General features: G+C 35.6%; 1 pseudogene; it reads right to left on the bottom strand.

Annotated features, from left to right (window-relative positions):
- Positions 1 to 4,049: 4,049 nt before the first annotated feature.
- LOC110571249 lies at positions 4,050 to 5,110 on the bottom strand (annotated as a pseudogene).
- Between the last annotated feature and the right edge of the window lie 984 nt (positions 5,111 to 6,094).

Raw genomic sequence — 6,094 nt, 5'->3', positions numbered from 1 at the left:
ACATTGTTAACTTTTTCTGTCAACTGAATGACTGGTTAATTTTGAAAGCTTAAGCCTATGTCACTTTGGACTGCAGTAAAAATGCTTATTGAAAGCAACTTAAGGTAGGAAAACAAGATATTAGATAGTATTTTTATTTATATTACCGAGTAGGGAATTCATAAAATCATACAGAAATCTGCATGCAACCTAAAATAAATGTCTGTATAATTTTAAAAGTTGAGGTTTCTAACATTTCAGAAAATGTTCTTTTCTTTAAGCCTGGAAGGTTTATCAATATATATTTATGAAGTTAAAATGAAGTTAAGATAAATATTTTGGTTCAGCAAAAATGGAAATAGCTGTAAATAAGAGATTACTTACGTTTTTCTATCTTTTACAATCCCCTAATGAATGATTTTATTTAGAGAAGCCAATGAGATATGCCTAAGTTGAACTAAGAGTTATTATTATCACATGTCTTATATACATGGGATTTAGATTCACACTGAGATATGTACCATTTCAAGCTTTTTTTTTGGTATAAAAATGTTAATAACTGAAGATAAAAAAGGTAATACTTCAGTTTGTAATCATTAGATTATATTTTAAATTTATTTTAACTTAGACTCATGACTCAAAGAATGGAGATCTATTAATGTAACAGTGTGTTAATTGATCGCTTTCAGAATCTAACCTCACAAAAATGAATGGCCAACTCAAGAAGCAACACTATATTAGGCACCACAAGTCTGTATAAATAAGTACAGACATTAACATAAAAACCAATAAACTCTATTTCCGGTTCCCGTTATCCCACTGTGCAGGCAGAAGTATTGGCTGTTTCCAGTCCAAAACCAAAGAGCTGGGTCATTTCTGACAGATAAATTTCTACAAGAGGAAAGGAAATGCAAAGCAATATACAATCAAATATATTCAAGATAAAATTTACACTAATCTGCTGATTTTTATTTATACTCTTTTATATACATCCCAGGAAAACCTAGTTGATGAGTTTTGTGCTCATTGATTTCAGATAATCATTTATGACTACATCTCTGATTTTCAGAAGATGGTGGAAGCATGGGATTGGAAGGGAAAAAAAATCAAATATCACCATGAGATAAGATTGTATAAATATATAAGGAAAAAAAGGAACAAGATTGATTATGGCTGGTTAAATATGTAATCATGTACCACTTCTAACAACCATTTTCATATCTACAAATTGGACTTACCACCAGTTATTAAGTCAAGCATTCAATCTCTTTAACTTAACATAAAAAGGCAAGAGATATTTCGGCAAGCCTCAGTGCAAATTAGAGGAATATTTTAAAAAGACTGTTGAGATTTATATTTTTTAGAATCTCTTAAGTGGTCAATATAAAGAGAAACAATATGAACCTATTACTAACCTGCACCATGATCCCAAAACCTGTACAGAAAGTATGAACATCTTAACACTAAAAACACACAAAATCTCACCAAAGAGTAGGAGCAGTGTCTTAAACATCTCAGTTTGTTCCTAACAACCATGCATACTCCCAGGGCTAACATGAGAACTATTATTCACTGTTATAGTCACCTTTACACAAATCTCTCTGAAAAGCCTACAACAATATCACAACTGGCCTATGCCCAGTCTACTGGTAATGGCTCAGTGAATCTCTATTCAAGATGATTTAAGAAAGACTATGGAGTAAAGTAGAAAAAGGCTCACCCCCTCACCTAGTTCTCCGAGGTATATACTGTCATACTTTAAGAGATTGGTAAGCAAAAAAATTAAGGCTGTTACATATTCTTCATGATTCTATAAAAGTGTTTCACCAATAGATGAAAATTCCACCAAAAACACATTTTCAAGTTCATTCTAACACTACAAAGGTTGTTTAATTGATTCCATTCATTTAGTCAACTAGGCAAAATTCTATTGATTCTGTAGTAAAATGGCTTATAAAAAGAAAAGGGAACATTTATAACATTGGGGAATTAGAAAAACAATCTTGTTTTAACACTGCTATAGATACAACCAGATTCTAACATTCTATTTATGTAACTAGAATTTGCCATTTAAAATGGCATTTAGCTGTTTGTAGTTACATTATTAGCTTTAAACATCTTGAAATAATTGAAGTATTTTAAAACACTTGTCTGAGAATATAAGTCATTTGGTATAATATGCCAAACTCCTATAAAATTTCTCAGAGAATAAATTCACAGCTGCATATTTTGAATATACATATCCATTAAGTCAAATTTGCACATGGGCACTCATGACTGAAATGCAAAGCATGCCAGACTGATTTTTAAACTATGACTATTGAATTCTACACATCAATTTCTGAAACTTGATGTCTACTTATTTATACCAGAGATCTAACTTCCTTCAAATACCAATTGCTTCCTCCTTATCCCCAAGCAAAATAAAAAATACACTAAAAAACAAGATAAAACAAAACAAAAGCCCTCTATCATAAGTATTTATTTCACATTTTGTTATATCCGATTTTAACTATAGAACAAAATCTAGAATATCTAAGTTAAAAAGCATTTTTTAAAAGATTTTTTAAAAATTTATTTAACAGAGATAGAGAGAGAGCTAAGTAGGCAGAGCGGCAGACAGAGGGAGAGGGAGAAGAAGCAGGCTCTCCACCGAGCTGGGAGCCCGATGTGGGGCTCGATCCCAGGACCCTGAGATCATGACCTGAGACGAAGGCAGCCACTTAACCGACTGAGCCACCCAGGCGCCCCTAAAAAGCATTTTTGATTAGAAACTATTGGACATAGTAAACTTTTAAAAACTGAAACTTACAACCTAAATGACCATATTTAGTATATGGAATCATCAATACAGTGCAGAACCCGACATGGGGTTCAATCTTACAGCCCAGAGACCATAACCTTAGCTGAAATCAAGAGTTGGACACAGAACCAAATGAGCCACCCAGGAGCCCCTAAAAGAAATGTTTTTCAATATTCAATTCAAAAAGACATACCACCAACATAGAAGGTAAATGTATTTCATTCTCCCAAACACATATTTTTATATAAGTATCCTCAATTATCTATGCAAGAGACTGATATTTCAAGAATAAATTCATGGGGTGCCCAGCTGGCTCAGTACAGAAAGCATGTGACTCTTGATCTCAGGGTCGCAAGCTCAAGCCCCAGGTTGGGTGAAGAGCTCACTTAAAAAAAAGAGAAAGGGGGGGCTAGATAGCACAGTCAGTTAAGTGGCCGACTTGATTTTGGCTCAGGTCATGATCTCAGGGTTCTGGGATCAAGGTCCAAGTCGGGCCCCATGCTCAGTGGGGAATCTGCTTGAGGATTTTCTCCCTCCCTCTCCCTCTGCTCTTCCCCCAGCCCTTGCTCTCTCTCCCTCAAATAAATGAATCTTAAAAAAAAGAATAAATATGAATCTTACTTACAATCCATTAAGATTACAATGTTTACACTGAACACCTAGAATGTGTACTATAATTAAAGTAAAACTAAAAAATTTATCCTAGAATACTCTCATTGCTTACATTCAACAAACATAAAACAGATGAAAGTCACAGAATCATGTTAAATTCATAATAATTCACATATAACATAGATTAAATTATCAAAGAAAGGATTAAACTGACATCTTCATAGCTCTTTGTAGATTCAACATTTCTATGTCTCCACATACTGATAGCAGTAAGCATATTTCTTGACATCGTTCAATCTATTTAAAAAAATTGACTGTATAGAAGCCATAATTTATAAATCAAGGTAACCAAGTGAAATAACAATTTTCATTAATATTGGTTTTTTAGGGCGCCTGGGTGGCTCAGTCGGTTAAGCGACTGCCTTCGGCTCAGATCATGATCCTGGAGTCCCGGGATTGAGTCCTGCATCGGGATCCCTGCTCAGCGGGGAGCCTGCTTCTCCCTCTGACCCTCTCCCCTCTCATGCTGTTTTTTTTTTTCTCTCTCTCTCTCTCAAATAAATAAATAAAATTAAAAAAAAATATTGGCTTTTTAGAATTTCTTAAGAAAAGATATACAAGGATTGCTCAGCTGCCTATGAATAATTAAATTTCTTTACTTAAGCACTTTTAATACAGTAACCGCAGGCTTCATTTTGAAGTTTTTGTTAAAATGAACAATTGCTTACTCAGGGAAATCACCCTCAATAGTGGCGTATTTGGCTTGAATCACAGCCCATGATTCCTAAAGATATGAGAAGCCAGTGACTTGAATAAAGAGTATTTCTACCCTCCTTTTCAGTAACTTCTGTCTCAAAGCCCTTATATTCTTTGTAGACTTCAAGGTAAGCATGCAGCCACTGACCCTGGTGTTCCCTGTCTGGATAGAGAATATAGTCTACATCACTTGCACCCACAAATTCACTGAAATGATTTCTAATATCATGTAGCAGGTAGTTGTGTCAAGAATTTTGTAATCAATGAGCTGTATGTCACCTTGTTTCTTGCTGTAGATTCTATTCTTACACAATAGCTCATTACGGCAAAGCACAACTAGTAATTTCAGGTTGGAAAGATTCTCCCTGAAATAAGTCATTTCCTCCTGAAGACTGAGGGCTTCGTATATTACTTAGGAACATGTTATTAATGTCTTTATCTGCAAATGCTGTAGGAATGAGAGAGAAATATATTCCCACCTGTAGCCATAGATTAGATTTGGGAATCCAACCATTGAGTGCATGACTAGTATGGATTTTAGCAAGCTGATGAGCTATTCGCCTGAAAAAGGCTGAGTTGCAGATGCATTTTTGATCCAATGTTTTTCTCTGTATAACTTTATAGCATAGTTCATTACAAGGTACAGTAGAACGGTGGTGCACAGCTATGAGCTTGCAACACTCAAAACCTCTTCACTTCCTCATCTCACCAACTAACAAGTCAGTCTTACTGTGATTAACTTCTCACCAGGACTGAATCTTCCATTATATTACCCACATCACAGCCAGGAAATTTGTAATTTCATCTATAAAGATGTGCAGGTCCCCTCCTGGGTGGGTGTGTGTGGGGGGTCCCCCTGTGGCCACAGGTGTTGAAGGTGGTTTAGAGATCCTCCTGGCAGCTCTATTCCTCCTGATCCTGAATCGTGATGTTCAACTTGAGCACCTCCAGGGAGCCCATTGATGTAACCGTCGACAGTCCAGGAGACAATAGAGACCACTGTACAGAAAGTGACAAAAACCAGGGTGGGTGCTGACTAGCTGGCAGATACTTTTGTCCTGTGACTTCCTGAGAGACTCCAAGCATCTGATGCCTTCTGTTTAGGTGTTTACAATTTAGGATCTCACATTAGTTTACTCCAAATCACTGCTCCAAAGCTCGTTAATACTCACCCCCTTTCCTCTCTATAGGATCAATAAAGATGTTTTTGTCCTCAAATTTTAGGCTTTGAGGTTGTGGCTGTGGCTCTGGTTTCACTGATGATAGGATATTCTTTGCTTTCCCCTGTTCCGTTTGTTTCTAATTGATACTATGGCTAAGAGAGGAATTTTAAAAACCTTTACTAGGCCCTCACCCAGATGAAAACTCAGGTAGTGTTTTCTTAATACAAAGCAGCAGTTCTCAATTCTGGCTGCACATTAGACTTGGAGGCCCTTTCAAAATTCCAGGGACCCGACTACATGCCAGGCCTTTAACCAGAACTTTTGGAGTTAGACCTAGGCATCAGCCATTTAAAAAATTTTCCAAGTGATTCTAATGCTCACCCACCAATGTCAGGTCTCAGACTTCTTTCTCTATGTGTTTTTGTTTTGTTTGTTTCATTTTGTTTTTATTTGAGAATATGTGTAAATTTGTACCCTATCCACATAAATTTATCTTCATGAAACCCATTCATTTATTTTTAGCATCAACAAATTTCAATGAAAACTTATTTTTCCAATGTCTTCAATTGAACTAATATCAGATTAAGATGAATTATTTTCACGGTGATACTTTTTTTAGGAACAAATAATTATTACTAGAAACTATTAAATCATACAATATACAGAGGAAGATTGAAAAAGATGCAAAGAGAAATGAGATTCATACTGAAGAGTGCTTCATTCTGTTAGTTGAGGCTGCCATAACAAAGTACCACAGACTGGAGGCTTAAATGACAGAAAT

The sequence above is a fragment of the Neomonachus schauinslandi genome, chromosome 2 (genome assembly GCF_002201575.2).
Source record: "Neomonachus schauinslandi chromosome 2, ASM220157v2, whole genome shotgun sequence".
In the NCBI taxonomy this organism is placed as follows: Eukaryota; Metazoa; Chordata; class Mammalia; order Carnivora; family Phocidae; genus Neomonachus; species Neomonachus schauinslandi.
Note: the sequence above shows the minus strand (reverse complement) of the source record. Positions and strands in the feature narration are given on the sequence as shown.